The sequence below is a fragment of the Eubalaena glacialis genome, chromosome 12 (genome assembly GCF_028564815.1).
Source record: "Eubalaena glacialis isolate mEubGla1 chromosome 12, mEubGla1.1.hap2.+ XY, whole genome shotgun sequence".
In the NCBI taxonomy this organism is placed as follows: Eukaryota; Metazoa; Chordata; class Mammalia; order Artiodactyla; family Balaenidae; genus Eubalaena; species Eubalaena glacialis.
In genome coordinates this window covers 61,533,524-61,551,239 of record NC_083727.1, presented here as the reverse complement: position 1 = coordinate 61,551,239, position 17,716 = coordinate 61,533,524, and the positions used below count along the sequence as shown (strand labels likewise).

At 36.7% G+C, this 17,716-nt stretch overlaps 1 long non-coding RNA gene across 1 annotated transcript in view; it reads left to right on the top strand.

Annotated features, from left to right (window-relative positions):
• Positions 1 to 17,352, top strand: part of LOC133102596 (uncharacterized) — a 74,224-nt gene extending 56,872 nt beyond the window's left edge. Inside the window, exon 3 of the long non-coding RNA XR_009703010.1 lies at positions 17,315 to 17,352. This is a non-coding gene — a long non-coding RNA (uncharacterized LOC133102596). The remainder of the gene's footprint in view (positions 1 to 17,314) is intronic.
• The last annotated feature ends 364 nt before the right edge of the window (positions 17,353 to 17,716 follow it).

The following is a 17,716-nucleotide window of genomic DNA, read 5'->3' as shown; positions in this document are numbered from 1 at the left end:
TCTCTGTGTGTGTGTGTGTGTGTGTGTGTGTGTGTGTGTGTTTTGTAGATCAGCTTACTCAGTTTTTCTGCAGCTACAACACACATCAGATTCCTAGAGCAGGTGTTCTAGGCACAAGAATCAAAATACCTTCTTTGCCTGGAAATATTGCATTTTTCCTTCCTTTCAGTCCAAGAAGATGACACATCCCCTATCTGCCCCCAGAACCCATTTTTACTTTTTCATTCCTTGTTGAATTTCACTTCGGACAAATCTATACTCTGGATTCTCAAAATTAGTGACAATGATTCAGGCTTAGTAATAAAACACTCCCTTCCCACTTTAAAAAAATTATTTTATCGTGGTAAGAATACTTAACATGAGATCTACCCTCCTAACAATTTTTAAATGTACAGTACAATATTGTTGATTATAGGTGCAATTTTGTACAGCAGATCTCTAGAGCTTATTCACCTTGCTTACCTGAAACGTTATGCCTGTTGATTAGTATCTCCTCATTTCCCTCTCCCCTCAGCCCCTGACAACCACTGTTCCACTCTTCGATTCTATGAATTTGACTATTATAGATATCTCATATAAGTAGAATCATGCAGTATTTGTTTTTCTATGGTTGGCTTATTTTGCTTAGCATAGTGTGTTCAAGTTTCATCCATATTGTTGCATATTACAGGATTTCATTCTTTAAGGCTAAATAGTATTTCATTGTATGTATATATCATATTTTCTTTATCCATTCATCTGTCTGTGGACATCAAGATGGTTTCCAGATCTTGGCTATTGTGAATAAAATGAGCTGGAATAGTGAAACCAACCCACCTACTAATCTAAGAGGCTGAACTGCCTCCTAGAATTTAACCTATTTGAAACATTTTTTTTTTTGGCTCCAATAATGAATTCTTATGTCTTCTAAGACTAGATTTCTGCACACTTCACATGATCTAGGGTTAATTTATGTGTGTAGCTACTATTTTTAGAGCTTGCATTGACTCCAGAACTGAATGTCTATCCACTCCCTCTCAGATTTTTCCTATATATTATATGCTGTATAAGCCTTGCTTCCACCAAGGATTTAGATTTCTAAATCTAAAGAAATATTAGATAAATATTCTAAATCTCTTAAAATTTAGAGATACATGGCTTTAAAATTTGATGTTTTGAAGTAACACATCCACAATGGAATTATTGTCATACTAGAGCATTTCCACTGGAGGAAAAAATTGCTCATGATCCTAGATGCACAAATATTCCTACAGCCTCCTATTGTTGCATGGTTTGCCAAGATAAGCACAGAAGACATTTTTCAGACAAATATCCTGTATACATAATTACCAGTTGATACTTGATCTCAAATTTGTTTAAACTGGTTGGACCATATATAATCCATCAGAGCTACATTTTAACATCTAACAGGCCAAGTGACTCCATGTGCCTGGGCCTATTTGCTGATCTGATTTATTAGATATCATCAGTTTTGGAAAAAGAAGTATGCAAATGGAATCCAAGAGAATAATTTTCTTCTAGTTGGAGGCAGAACTGACTTAAATCATCTCTTCCATGTCTTCTTTCTTCTGGAGCCCATCTAGATCCATTATACCTAGTATCTTTCATGGGATTGAAAGATACAAGAGCAATAAGTGGATGGAGATAAATAGGTTTCAAAGGGGAGATAATAAGATTAGTTTTCAATATTATCATCGTCCTAAAATTTCACTAAGCAGTTGAAAATACAGGCCTGGAACCTGGGAGAAAAAGTAGGACTAGAAAAAGATTGGGAAGTTATCTGCATTAAATATTCAAAGGCATGGGAGTAGATGGAAGGACATGTAGATTAGAAATGGTATATATCTGAAATCAGAATGCCTAGGTTTGGTTCTAGATCTATCACATTTTAGCCAAGGGACCTTGGGCAAGTTATCTAACATCTGTGATCCCTAGTTTTCTCATTTCTTAAATGGAGTTTGCCTTAGGTTATCTTTAAGTTCCATTTTAGCTCCAAAATTCTACTATCTTCAGAAATTGTTAAAGGTGAAAGTGCAGAAATAAAATATACAGAGCCTGTAAGTAGTCAGTGGAATTGAGACTTAAGGAGGATTTCGAAGCTGAGAGCAACTTAAGAATGTGCATATTTGAATGAGATTATTTGTTTCTTGATTAACACATGAACTTTTTTCTTTCCCCCCTGATGGGTATTAGGACCCAATTTCCATTAAAATTTCATCTTTGCAAGGTAAAATGCAGTACTCTAAGGAGATTACAATAACTGAGACTAATGATAGCTTAAGCATCAAAAATTAGAGTAAAATGAGTGAATTTTAGGGATGATGTTCCTATGATAAAATAGCAACTGATTACAATCTGAATGTGGTATGAGAGAAAGCAAAGTCAATCGGTTCCCAGACTGCATACCTATAAGATACTGTAATTGAAGATGTGGCATATGAAGAAATGGAAATTAAGGAGTTTTAATCATCTGGGTGTCTTTATGAAGAGGTCATAACACTTTGCAGACATCAAATTAATCCTTATTATATCTTTAAGAGGCAGGTAAGAGAACAGGTATTATTTTCAGCTAGAAATTGAGGGCCAGCGTTTATGGGGTAGGCACATGGCATATGCAGAGGTAGTCTGGTGTCATGTCTAAAAGCGTGTGCTCTGCCATTGCAGCCCCACCACACCACCCACCTGGTGTGTGTCTTTGGGCAAGTTGCTTATTTGGGCTTCAATATTTTTTCTATGAAATGGGATTAATAATGATTATTAGAGTGGTTAGGATTAAATAATATGTGTAAAGTGCTTCTAATGGTGTCTGCCATGCAGTAAATGTAATCAATATAAATTACCATTACCGCCATTACCTTTACTACTACTGCTACTGTAATGACAGTCAACACCATACAGTGTTGATTTGTGTGAGGTTTGTGTACATATAGAAAGGAATTAATGTTCCTTTATTCTGATTTTAGGGTTCCCATTGTGTAAATGTGGTCTGGGGGGGGACAGAGGACTATGACAGAACCTGTAGCAGTTCACACTGTGGTCTCCATTACATTAATAGTAACAATACAACAACGCCTTAACTTTTTGAGTACAGAGGAAACTTATTTGACATTTCATTGAAGACAGATGGAAGTAATAACAAGTACTAACATTTTTCTCCCCATTAATCTTGTGTTTTTAATGGATAGTGGTAGCAGGAATTACGTTGGAGAGACATTGTTTATTTGAAGGGTATTTCTCCTCATAAAAGGGGTCAATGAAAAGCAACAGCTTGGGAGATTCTGCTCTAGACTATACCAGCCAGATAAAAAATTAGTAAGTGATATTGCAGGAAAGATGTATGAGCAAAGTCGGGCCAATAGCCTGCTGCCTAGTCTTTCAGATTCTAGTTCCACCCACACTACTTCAGGATTTATTTCTCCTCCTTCCTTTTAGGCAAACCTTCTACCCTCTGAAAAACTCTTCTTCCTTAGCTCATTAATCCGTGTCTTTTTGACCCTTATAATACATGATTTAAAATATTGTTTGCTTCCGCCACTCAGATCACCCACTGAATCACCTCAGCATACATATATCATTTGTACTGTTTTAATTTGCAATAATTAAATTATGTATTTCTTTGGAAACCCTATTTTAGTCCATTTATATAGCGTGAATAATCAGTACTATTGAAAGTTCCTTGATGTCAGAGACTGTATCCTCTGTTTCTGTTGCATCTCCCTAGGGTACCTGTCATAATGCTCAGAAACATTTATTAAGCACCCAGTAATGCTTAATGAATGTTATTGACTGACAAGACTTTCATGCAATTGAGATAGCAGCAAGATATCTGAGAGATTTCTTGGAGACAAGCAGAGAAACAGCGGCTAGAGGTGAATAGATTTGAGTTTTATCCATGTAATGAAAGTAGTTTTACTAGACAAAAGTCCTAGTTTTTCTTAAAGCTTTCATGCATGTAAGTGTTCCATGTCTTTAAAGCATTTTCAATGTCTCTTTTGGTATACTATTACAAAATTTGTATGCCTTTCTCTCCAAGAAAAATGACAATTGAAAGGTGAAAGAATACCATAATTTATATAATGGTATTATATTTTCTTTCTAATATTCTTCAATTATGGGAAGCTTTAAGATTGTCCCTGTTAGCTAACTATGCCATGTTCTGTAATTTTAAAAAGTGAATTCATCTTACCGTTTTTATCTTCTTGTGACATATCATCATCAAATTTTCAACAGTGTATGTAAGCAGCATGTAAAAATCTAAAACAAATCATACATTCTTTGAAAATATGAAGTATATTTAAATTATAAATGTAATTTGGTATATATCTCCATTTAATGTGGAAAATATTCTGGGAGAAATTTGTATGTAAAAATAAAACAAAAGAACCCTAATTTTTCCCTATTTAGGTTTTCTTGAACTACTGCTAGAAATGCCAGAGGAAGGGAGTGGATTATGTAAGCGATGCAATATATACTGAAGATACATTCTTGCATGGAGCCACTACAGTGCATAACTGACTCAGTAATTCTATACCATGAAAAGTAATCAAATGATCTTCACTTCAGACAAATCAAATGGGCCATATGTCAGGTGTAATAGCGTTTATGGTTATATATAGTAACATATATGTATGTGTAATATGTGTGTATCTGTGTTTGTTTACACATGTTTATAATAGATTCTGATTAAAATACATTGTGGAAATGCAGAAAAACCTTTAAGATAGTAATTTCTTTTTAAAGGATCTTCAAGAAAGGAAACAATAAGGATAGTATCGCAAACTGAAATTTACTATTTTTATGAAAATTATCATTGATATTAATGCTGTCACCCATGGAATATAGTGTGTGAAAGAGGACAAGAGCACTGAATATCAGCAAAACAACAAATTCATGGATATAAGATCATGTCTGACATAAAATAAATGTGGTCCTCTTTACTAAGCATATCAGGAATTCAGTTTCAATTAATTATATTTCAGGGGCTAATATGTAACTAAGGTTAATGGTCCTTGGGTCTCAATCTATTTAGTTATTTTAGTAGTGCGTGCCTTTCACTTCAGGTGCTGTTGGTAATATGGGATATTAAGGAAACAATCAGATAACCATAGTTAAAATAAATGAGGGCTTATTTGCCTCGGAGTGATTGGAGTGACTTCTTTCATTTGTTTTCACCTGGCTGCTCTCAAGTATCATTACTTTCTGTCCTTTGTCCAGATGAACAAGGCACAAGGTATAATATCAAGAGTAGTTTCTGTAGTCCCTGATCATAGCTCATTGTGAAGGAATTGTGTATTAGATTGTTTGTGGAGCTTGAAACAAGCCATTGAAATACAAATACCAGATCCTTTAATTGGAATAGCTTTATGAACTGCTAGAATAATTTTTGCATCTTTTTAGAAGATATTTTAACAGTCCTTCAAATTTTGGGGCAGTACTGCTGTGAACCAAATTCATTGTTGTATTAAAAAAAACAAGGTAGGCATAACTTTTGCTTTTATATACTTACGTTGAGATGAGAAAAAAAATTAGTGTCTCTTTCCCCCCATTCATCAGTGTATTATGTGCAATTCTATCAAAGCCATGACCAGGAGTAACACAAAGCTGTGTGGATAAAAAGCAAAATTGCAAAAATACTGGTAAAGGTTTGTTTTTGTTGATACTGTTTTCTAATTTCCAAACATCTGGTATCTGGCAAATGTGTAGTAGTTTCATTAGGCAGGTTGATGTGAGAAGGAAAAAAATTGAGGAAAAACTTAAATAGCTGAAGGTCACCCTGATGATATCTGGTGTTTGAGATGAGTATGATTTAGAATTGTTCTGTGTTTTATTCAGAGCAAAAGAGAAATGAAGGAAATGCTTTGAAATCCTACCCAGTATGTTGGTATGGGATATCTCTTGAGGGTCACATTAAGACAAACATACACACACGCATACACACACTTCCTAAAAGCTGTTTGAATTGTGAACGAGTGGCCACATGGCAAAAATAATGCATATCAAACTATAAAGGCTGGATATATCTATATTCAATTTACTATTATAATATAAAACTAACAAAAAATTAAAACATCTGTTGTCCTACCCCAGAAGTTTTCAAAAGTGGTGCTTTCAACTGCAACCCCATAGACTCTGACTTAATTTATCTGAGGTGGGATTCAAGACTAGGGAATTGTTTCATACTCTCCAGGGGATTCTGGTGTGACTACATGGATGAAAACTACTATTTTGCACCACCAACCCTGAGAGGAAAGCAAAGACTTTGGGGAGGATTGTCCCTCAGTTGAACTCCTGGCTCTGCCAGGCTCTGCCACTGACTATGTGTCCTTGTGCGGGTTACTCTAAGAACACTTTCTCATCACTGACATGGAAAATACAAATCCACTGGATTTCTATGAGAATTACATTTAATATTTATAAAAGCCTTGGCAGGGCTCAAAAATACTTGCTCCCTCCTATCTGTAGTGCATTTCTTAGAGTCTCTCATAACTCCAGGTATAAGGTCACTTTCTGTTATAATATTAAGGTAAAATTAGCATTATCTCCCCCACTATATTATGTAGTAAAAATGTTCAGCATTTTGGAGATGAGGTTAATGCATGTAATTATTTCTGGCTGTTGTTATCTCCTGCTTTTAAAGTTCTCATTCTCTGCCTCACATTTTGCTTCTTGCCTCTGACTCCATTTCTACTTTGCAGTTTACTACAGGACAGGGTCCCTATCCCTTTGCTACAGAAAGTATTGTCAGCTGTAGCTGATTTTACAAAAGGTCTGTTATTTGGCAAACAACTTAAAATTTAATCTCAGCTAACCTTTTCCTTAAAAATCTCTCAACTATTTCTGGGTCTAAAAAATTTTTATTAGTTGTCTCTTCTACTAGGGGTCTGGCCTCCTTTCGTGTTGCTGTGCCCTTTTTGTTTCTCTCTCAAATGCCATCACACATTTTTCTAGATTCTTTTTGCTTCTAAATCCCCAAATGCCTACGGTGTTTTTAGTTCTCTTTTTGGTTAACTTCTAAGGCATTCATTTATGCCCTGAGTAATATTCTTTAGCCACAAAGTAGCCAAACAAGATATTTTGCTAAATAAAAACTTCTTACTTGGAAGAGGAATTTTGCCAATCATTAGAATAATTTTCCTCCCTATTGTACAAGGTTATACAGTTATAAAATTATAACTGATTATAATTAGCATTATTCTTACATTGCTTTTCATTTTAAAATGTTCTCTAGAATAAGTAGCAAGTTGTTGAGTGTAAGAATATCAAACTGTAGTGGTCATAAGAATAGCCCAGGAGTTTGCTAACCTGTAGATTCCTGAGCCTTGTGCCTGAGATTTTGATTCAGTAGCTTAGCAGTGTAAACTTTAATGGGCATCCCAGATGATTCCAGTGCAGGTGTTCTGTGTGTTGCATAGTGAGTAATACAGGCATGATTGGGGTCAGGTATAGCCTGGTTTATTTGGTTCAGCTAGTACCTGTTTATTTGCTGCTATGTATCCATTCTTCTACCTTCTTGCAAAAGATACACTAATTTGGGGGTGAGGGGAATGACCCCATTCTCAGCCATGTGGTTTGAGTGAGATTTACTCCAGCTTAGATCTAGAGGTGTTTTCTGTTTGCCTTAAGCCAAATGGCAGATCACACTGCACTGACCATAGTGATTAGTTCAGCAAAGGGCATGTAAACCAATCAGAATCATCAATTACTAGCTGGAAGAAATGTTTTTGGTGGTTACTGGGAAAGAATCAGCTATTTTCATTTTTCCTTTGATTTTCTTGTGGCCATGAAGCTTGGAACTGCTGTGACTATCTTGTCTAAAGAGGTGAGTAAGTTAGAGGAAGCAGATAGAGCTAGAACCTGATGATACCACCAGCCTTCTGCCCAAGGACTAAGCTTACATGAACTGATATATCCCTTTTTGCTTAACCTAGACTTGCAGACCCTCACCTCTAGGTTAAGCAAAAAGGAATGTATCAGTTCTTAGAAGAGTAGAATTAGGTAAACTGAAGCAAAGGGATGGGCAACTAGGAGGCTCCATCTCTTTTTTGGCATGAATGATGCTCATCCTTCTTAGGATAGTTAAATAGTTAAATTTAAATTTAAATTTAGGCATAGTTATATCTGTGCCTTTTGAACCTTGGGACTCTGTGTCTACTGTGGTTGCAGCAATGGAGGACAAAGGTAGGAAAAATTCAGGATGGTTGGAGCATGTCTGCTACATTTTGAAACCTTCAGTGAGGTCTATAGGATAGAGATAAGCTAAGGCTGAAACTAGCCTTTCTGACAGCAAAGAGGAAGGAAACATGGTTTTTTAAAGGAAAGCTCTTTCTGCTTGAGACCTGTAATTCAGGAGGACTGAAAGACTGATCCCCTGGGGCTGGCAAGTGTGAAAAAGCTCAATGGTCAACCCCATCCAAGGTTAGTACTAATGGAGGTAAAGAGGTAGCATTGCAGCAGAAGGTAAGTTTGGAGCCCCAGAAAAGCCTAAGTGGCTCCATCTGGACAAATGAGACCATCACCACCATTGTGAGGATGCAGCCTGTGGACCGGGCAGATTCATAGAGCTTCCCTGTCTCATCCTAGCATGTCATACACCTCTAAAGCAGAGGACAAGAGGGGAGTAGGAAACTGAGTGTTAGGGGAATGGGTAAGAGCACTGGAGATGTATTGTGAATAAACTATATTTTCTGTTTCTGGACCTTGTGTTAGCAGATCTCTGGCTATGGTTACTAGCTCATGGGGCTAACCAGTAGCATATAACTTGAAACCTCTATATTTTTAGGCAGTTAATTCTATTGCCCAAGAAACACCAAGATTGGTTGGCAACAGGCTATGATTGCTTAGTCCTTAAGCCTATTTTTAGATTGTCAACATGTACCAAGAGAAAGTGGGCTGCTAAAGAGGACTAGCCCCCAGAAGGGGCAAACACTCTTCCTCTAGATTGGATGGAGACTGCAGCTACTTTGCTGCCCATAACAAGAGCAGCCTGAGATGAGGTCAACCCTTAGATGGAGGAAAGACAAGAAATGAGTATGCTCCTTAAGCCTCAAATCAGGGAGTGCCTAAGGCTAGCCCTTCTTTGGACTTTGTAGATAAAGGAGCCAATACATTCTCATTATGTTTTGAGTTTTGTTTTGCCATTTGTAGCATAAATGATCATCTGATACACCTGGACATGCCCCTTATGTATTAGAGTTCTCCAGAGAAATAGAACCAATATATGATTTATTATAAGGTATTGGCATACGGGATTATAGAGGTTGAGAATTCCCATGATCTGTTGTCTGCAACTGGAGACTCAAGAAAGCTTGTGGTAGTTAAAAGGTCTGAGAACCAGGAGTGCTGAGGGTAGGAGAAGATTGATGACTCAGATTAGAGGGGGACAAATCCAACCTTCCTTCACCTTTTTGTTCTATTCAGGCTGTCAGTGCATTGGGTGAGGTCCGTCCACATCAGGGAGGGCCATCTACTTTACTCAGTCTACCAATTCAAATGCTAATTTCTTTCAGAAACACCCTCACAGACACATGCAGAAATAATGTTTAATTAGATATCTGGGCATCCCTTGGCTCCATCAAGTTGATACCGAAATTAACCATTACACCTTACAAATAACTTTGTAGTGTTAATTAACTTTTTAGGAGCCTGAGTTTCTTCTACCCTATAATGAGAACAATATCTATTGTGAGCCTCAGGAATAATGTATATAAAGCATAGTGCATGGTATATAATGAGTGCCTAATTAATGTTACTTTTATGGTCTATATCAGTGTTTTCCCCCATCATGTATTATTTAGTCATCAACCTTATTGGGTGTTTTGATCACTTTTCTTCACCCCATTGCTGAGAGAGGGATTCCTATCCTAGGATTAAGGGGATAGCCAAAAGCATGACACCTGACACTGGACAGATGAGATTGATAGCAATTCATCAGTCCTGGGGGAGGAGGACACTGCACGCTTCCCAAGGCCACATGGGGTTGCACTTGGGAATAGAATGAACAAGCAGGGACTGGGGGAAGCTGACTTTGTAGTATTAAGAGCATAAGATGCCCCCTGGTTTTTGCAGGAGGGTGTGATTGGATTGTTTGAATAATTTCATGGACTGGCAGGGAATTGAAGACCACTCCTCAGGCATAAAGAAGCAGGCAATGTGCCTGGGCCCCATGATAAAAAGGAATGTTTGGCTAGGGGACCGTATCTGTCTGAGCAGAATGGGAAGGAGAACTTGTAGGAACTGAGGCCCTCTCAGTTTTCCTGAGATGTCAGGGCAACACAAAGATAGTAATTTTAGGCCTTATGCCGCATGGGGGTAGAGGAAAAAGCGCTTGGATTTAGTTAGAATTTCTGGTTGCCATGTGGCCTATAAAATGAGAATATGCCAGTTCTGTCCCTCTTGAGGATCTTTGTGAAGATTATCAGTCATATTTGTGTCTAAGAATACATCAGATGCGCTTTCTTTTTTTTTTTTTTTTAAAGACAGGTTTTTTTAAAAATAAATTTATTTATTTTTTTTTGGCTGTGTTGGGTCTTAGTTTCTGTGCGAGGACTTTCTCTAGTTGCGGCGAGCGGGGGCCACTCTTAATCGCGGTGCGCGGGCCTCTCACTATCGCGGCCTCTCTTGTTGCGGAGCACAGGCTCCAGACGCACAGGCTCAGTAGTTGTGGCTCACGGGCCCAGTTGCTCCGCGGCATGTGGGATCTTCCCAGACCAGGGCTCGAACCCGTGTCCCCTGCACTGGCAGGCAGATTCTCAACCACTGCGCCACCAGGGAAGCCTGAGATGCTCTTTCTTTTGATTGAGTAGTATTAGAAACAGAATCTTTGGCCCAAGACACCATGGACAAGTTTATTTTGGGGCTTCAGGAATTAGAGAGTAGGGTAATGGTTCTCAAGTTTGAAAGTAGTTAAGAATAACTGTTGGTGCTTGTAAAACACATACACATGAAACATACTTTACTAATCCACATCCTCAGAGAAGTTTCAAAGTTTTGGTGGTTTAAGGCAGCATATTGATTTAGAAATGTACATTTAACAAGATCTCAGATTATTCTGATGCAGTAGTCCTTCAACCAAACAGTGTCAACGACGGTTTAGTGCCAAGGTTCTCAAACTTGACTGTGCATCAGAATGCATTGAGGGGTTGTTAAAACACACATCGCTGGGCCCTATCCCCAAAGTCTCTGACTCAGTAGGTCTGGGTGGGACCCCCAAATTTGCATTTCTAACAAGTTTCTAGGTGATGCTGCAAGGACCACACTTTGAGAACCATTGGTTTAGTGTAGTAATTCTCAGTTGTGTATGATTTTTCCCCCAGGGGACATTTGCCAATGTCTGCAGACACTTCTGGTTGTCACAACTGAAGGGTGCTACTGATATCTCATGTTAAAGGCCAAGGATGCTGCTGAACATCCTACAATGCACAGGACGTCATTCCTTCCCTACAACAAAGAATTATCTGACCCCAAATGTCAATAGTGCTAAAGTCGAGAACCACCAATGTAGTGGCATTTTCTGGGGCGGGAGGGTGAGATAGTCTCCTCATGGCAGCAGGTGCACATGGTTCATGTACATATTCACTGTAGGGAGTTGGCCTGAAAAGAGCAGCTAAGTGGAATTTACCAGAGACATTTTATAAAAGAAATAACTTCACACTCTTAATGAGCCACTCATTTACTGTCTTGCTGTCTACCCTGCAGAGCTGATCTGAATCGAGTGATCCTTTTGAAATCAATGGAAACTATATTCTGGATGAGAGAAGGGATGAAAAGAAACAGCTATGTTAATTCTGATTTAAGCAAGGTTTCTCATTCCCTTTGATTAAATTGCAGGTGAAAGGAAGTAGATGAAATGATGCAATTGAGTGGGCACCAAAAATTGATACAAATGAATGAAGGAAAAAACCGGTAATGATAGGTGAAACTTACGTGGATTAGCTAGTTAAAAAAATCCTCTTTGTAGGGCTGCAGGCAGATATTTAGATGCTCTTATTCAGCAATCTGACACTTGTTACCTAAGGTGTAAACTGAAATAAGCAGTTTTCTTACTTTTTGCTGTATTTACAGCAATCAATAATTGTAATAACTCCAAGGCTGGCAAAATATTGTTAAAGGGTAGAAATCTGATAGGTGAGATCTTTCTTAGAGCTTGGAGAAAATTTTGAGTTACTTTAAGTTATCGATGGTAGCAAAGAAAAGTAAATGCATTTTTTTAATCAAGGCTGTGCAAAACACCACATTTTACTGAGGCTTCTTTAAAGCACTGATGATGGAGCTGAGTACAAGCTAAGTAACATACTCATGAAATCTGGCATATACTCAGCATCTAACAGAAAGCAGGCACTGAACAGTCTAAATAATGTTGGACTGACCACACACAAACATTTCAGGAAAGACCTCCTTACATCTTTTAAAAAGCAAGATTAGCGAATATACATTGATCTTCATTCCCCTATTCTCATCACTCATTAATAAGGATAGGGGGATGGAATTCTTGCAGAGGAAGAAAGATAGCTGGAAGGACCAATTCCCAGCTAGGAATTCTACTTTGTTCCTCATTTTATCTTTTACTTTTCCTATGCTCACCAATGCCAATCCCAGTTACACATCTTTAATAGATAACCAACAATATCTTTTGAAATTTTAGGTATGATGAATATTCTATGTACGTAAACGTATTATCATCACCACCATCATTAATGTGTTTATAATTTTATATTCTCTCAATTTCTGTAGGCTTTAGTTTCTACATCTGTAACATGTTTTTAAAATATTTTTTCTCCTTGGAATGCTTTTATCAAATAATGTGTTAAATTCTAATATGTAAATAAAATCTGATTGGCTGCTCTGATTGAATCCTCCTAGTTAGAACCAGAAATTGGAAGCCAAGACCTCATCCATTGGTTCTCATGGTGGTTCCTGGAGAATCTTGAAGCTTTAAGATTACACAAAGCACAGTTTAATAATCAAGGGTCTAAAATTTTAGGTACCCTCTAATATCTCCTCAAGCTTGCCAAATATAGGCACTTATTACCTCCAGAAAGGATTTAAGTGAATTTATGAACAAGACCTTATTTATATTTAAAATTCAGGTAAGACTATCTGGAAATTTGACTCAGAGCTTCCTTGTAACACACACACACACACACACACACACAGAAGAAGGCAATAGGTTACCTGCCTTGTCTAATAAATGTCTAAAAATAATTTATTAATTGGATCCTTTTAGTAAGGCTATTTAGCAATGTAACAGGTATCTTCAATTGTGATTTGGTAAAATATGGAGTTCTCCTAGACATATAGAATTTTCTTTTATTATCAGTCAAAGCTGAGTACATATAACTGAATCTTGAATTTCAGAAACACAGAAAGCATTTGTGAGAGGATTAAGGTACATCTAAAAATGTTGATTTCTTTTTTAAAATTTGATTTGTTTATTTATTTATTTTGGCCATGCCTCAAGGCACGTGGGATCTTAGTTCCCCACACAGGGATTGAACATGCACCCCCTGCAATGGAAGCACAGAATCTTAACCACTGGACTGCCAGGGAAGTCCCTAAAAATGTTGATTTCTCGTGACCTAGCTTGACCTGTAGGAGTTATGATTCACATGTTCCTTAAACTGATGTAATTTACAAATGTTAATCATCTCAATCTTCAGTCATAGGCAAGATTGAGCTCTCTACAAAGTGAATGAAGTACAGATGATCTGTATTGTGGTTTAAATGAAGATACTGTGTTTTATCTACACAGTATCCTGGAGAAAGGGTTGGCATGCCGTTTTGAAATTAAGGGAACATGACCTGCCTGAATGGAGGGTGGGCACCTTGCACAGTGGTATACAAAAGGGATTCCAGCAATTGGGGACCATGTTTTCTCAAAAAAAAGCAAACAAACCTGTTTTTAGTATGTATAAATGCCTAGACAATTACTCAGTTGAGACATAAAAGCACCTTCTAGAGATCAACGTAGAGATAGTTGTGTCCTGGAACATTTTAAGTATTGGTTGTCAGTCTACTTTGACCTTAACTAAATTTAAGAATCACTTCACATAACATCTGGTGTTGAATGTCAAAGTCTTTATGTGTCTTTCTGGGTATGATTATACGCAAAATGCCTGAGAGAATTGACTTTGGGGCAAATAATTTAATGGGTCTTTTTTCTTTTTACATAGTGATACTTGTTTGTTATAGAAAACTTAGAACTTAAATAGGTAGGGGAAAAAAAGAAGCTAAAACTTATCTTCAATGCCACTGTCCAATGAAAATAACATTGATATTTGGTTTTAATCTTTCTTTCCATTCTTTATTTTTCCTATACAAATGTTTTTGCTTACTAATAAAAAAGAGATTGGTATAAATACCATTATCTAACTCTTTTTCTAAGAGCGTGATATTAGGCAAATGTCTTTCCATGTTATTAAATATTTACCTATAACATTATTTTTAATGCTCTCTATAAGATTCCTTTGTATGGATATGCTATAATTTATTTAATTCTCTATTATTGAGCATTTAGGTTTTTTTCCAAATTTTTAATATAAATGACATTCTAGTGAAAACTATTTTAATTAAATCATTGCACACATTCAGGATAGATTTTTTTATAGTTATAAAACAATACTTTCCTCTCATATTTAGAATAACATTATTTTTACTCTAACTATAAAAATAAAATTACACCCTTGTAGAAAATTATAGGAAACCATAAGGAAGTAAAAGCCATAATTTTTAATTTTTTAAATTTATTTTTATATATATTTTTTATACAGCAGGTCCTTATTAGTTATCCATTTTATACATATTAGTGTATACATGTCAATCCCAATCTCCCAAATCATCACACCACCCCCCACCCCTCCCCCGCCACTTTCCCCCCTTGGTGTCCATATGTTAGTCCTCTACATCTGTGTCTCAATTTCTGCCCTGCAAACCGGTTCATCTGTACTATTTTTCTAGGTTCCACAAATATGCATTAATGTACGATATTTGTTTTTCTCTTTCTGACTTACTTCACTCTGTATGACAGTCTCTAGATCAATCCACATCTCTACAAATGACCCAATTTCGTTCCTTTTTATGGCTGGGTAATATTCCATTGTACATATGTACCCCATCTTCTTTATCCATTCGTCTGTCGATGGGCATTTAGGTTGCTTCCATGTCCTGGCTATTGTAAATAGTGCTGCAGTGAACAATGGGGTGCATGTGTCTTTTTGAATTATGGTTTTCTCTGGGTATATGCCCAGTAGTGGGATTGCTGGGTCGTATGGTAGTTCTATTTTTAGTTTTTTAAGGAACCTCCGTACTGTTCTCCATAGTGGCTGTATCAATTTACATTCCCACCAACAGTGCAAGAGGGTTCCCTTTTCTCCAGACCTTCTCCAGCATTTGTTGTTTGTAGATTTTCTGATGATGTCCATTCTAACTGGTGTGAGGTGATACCTCATTGTAGTTTTGATTTACATTTTTCTAATAATTAGTGATGTTGAGCAGCTTTTCATGTGCTTCTTGGCCATCTGTATGTCTTCTTTGGAGAAATGTCTATTTAGGTCTTCTGCCCACTTTTGGATTGGGTTGTTTGTTCTTTTAATATTGAGCTGCATGAGCTGTTTATATATTTTGGAGATTAATCCTTTGTCCTTTGATTCGTTTGCAAATATTTTCTCCCATTCTAAGGGTTGTCTTTTCATCTTGTTTGTAGTTTCCTTTGCTGTGCAAAAGCTTTTAAGTTTCATTAGGTCCCATTTGTTTATTTTTGTTTTTATTTCCATTACTCCAGGAGGTGGATCAAAAAAGATCTTGCTGTGATTTATGTCAAAGAGTGTTCTTCCTATGTTTTCCTCTAAGAGTTTTATAATGTCCGGTCTTACATTTAGGTCTCTAATCCATTTTGAGTTTATTTTTGTGTATGGTATTAGGGAGTGTTCTAATTTCATTCTTTTACATGTAGCTGTCCAGTTTTCCCAGCACCACTTATTGAAGAGACTGTCTTTTCTCCATTGTATATTCTTGCCTCCTTTGTCATAGATTAGTTGACCATAGGTGTGTGGGTTTATCTCTGGGCTTTCTATCCTGTTCTATTGATCTATATTTCTGTTTTTATGCCAGTACCATATTGTCTTGATTACTGTAGCTTTGTAGTATAGTCTGAAGTCAGGGAGTCTGATTCCTCCAGCTCCATTTTTTCCCCTTGAGAACGCTTTGGCTATTCGGGGTGTTTTGTGTCTCCATACAAATTTTAAGATTTTTTGTTATAGTTCTGTAAAAAATGCCATTGGTAATTTGATGGGGATTGCATTGAATCTGTAGATTGCTTTGGGTAGTATAGTCATTTTCACAATATTGATTCTTCCAATCCAAGAACATGGTATATCTCTCCATCTGTTGGTATCATCTTTAATTTCTTTCATCAGTGTCTTATAGTTTTCTGCGTACAGGTCTTCTGTCTCCCTAGGTAGGTTTATTCCTAGGTATTTTATTCTCTTTGTTGCCATGGTAAATGGGAGTGTTTCCTTAATTTCTCTTTCAGATTTTTCATCATTAGTGTATAGGAATGCAAGAGATTTCTGTGCATTAATTTTGTATCCTGCAACTCTACCAAATTCATTGATTAGCTCTAGTAGTTTTCTGGTGACATCTTTAGGATTCTCTATGTATAGTATCATGTCATCTGCAAACAGTGACAGTTTTACTTCTTTTCCAATTTGTATTCTTTTTATTTCTTTTTCTTCTCTGATTGCCATGGCTAGGACTTCCAAAACTCTGTTGAATAATAGTGGTGAGAGTGGACATCCTTGTCTTGTTCCTGATCTTAGAGGAAATGGTTTCAGTTTTTCACCATTGAGAATGATGTTTGCTGGGGGTTTGTCATATATGACCTTCATTATGTTGAGGTAGGTTCCCTCTATGCCCACTTTCTGGAGAGTTTTTTATCATAAATCAGTGTTGAATTCTGTCAAAAGCTTTTTCTACATCTATTGAGATGATCATATGGTTTTATTTTTTTTATTTTTAAATTTTTTGTGTGTGTGGTTTTATTAAAACCCAGTAATTTAAACTCAGATTTACCTAGTAGGATATTAACTATGATGTTCTTTATATATTTTTTAAATTAATTTCTGTTGGAGTATAGTTGATTTATAATGTTGTGTCAGTTCTTTATATATTTTTAAAAGAATTTTTCTTTAGTTATTTCTTGGTTTCCATATTTCTGTTGATTTCTTTTTCTTGTTAGAACATGTATATGTGAAAAATATGCTTTGTTCCATTTGTCTTAGGAAGGACAAAAATATGCTCTTTGTGGTCCCATGTGTTTCAGGAAGCAAGAGGCTACTATGAGCAGACTGGAGTTGGTCCACTGCCTGTTGTCCTGTTCAATGGAACGCCCTTTGAAAAGGAGCAGCTAGACCCTGATGAGTTGGAAACCATCACAGTGCACAAAATCCTGGAGACTACACCTTCTTTCAAAGAGCAGTGTACTTGGTAAGTACTGTTTCAAGGCTGATTTTGAAAGAGAATGGTTTACTTACATTTTTGTAGTCTCTGTAGTAGGCAATTAAATGCTTTAAGTATCACTGTTTTCTATACATCACTCATAATTGATTTGCAGACTCCCAGCAGGTTCTGCTGTAGTGAAAATATCCATGAGACTTTCTGTACGTTGTTTTTGAAATAACTAATTTTATTGGCTTCAAGTTTAAATTTTATTTTAAAAATTCTT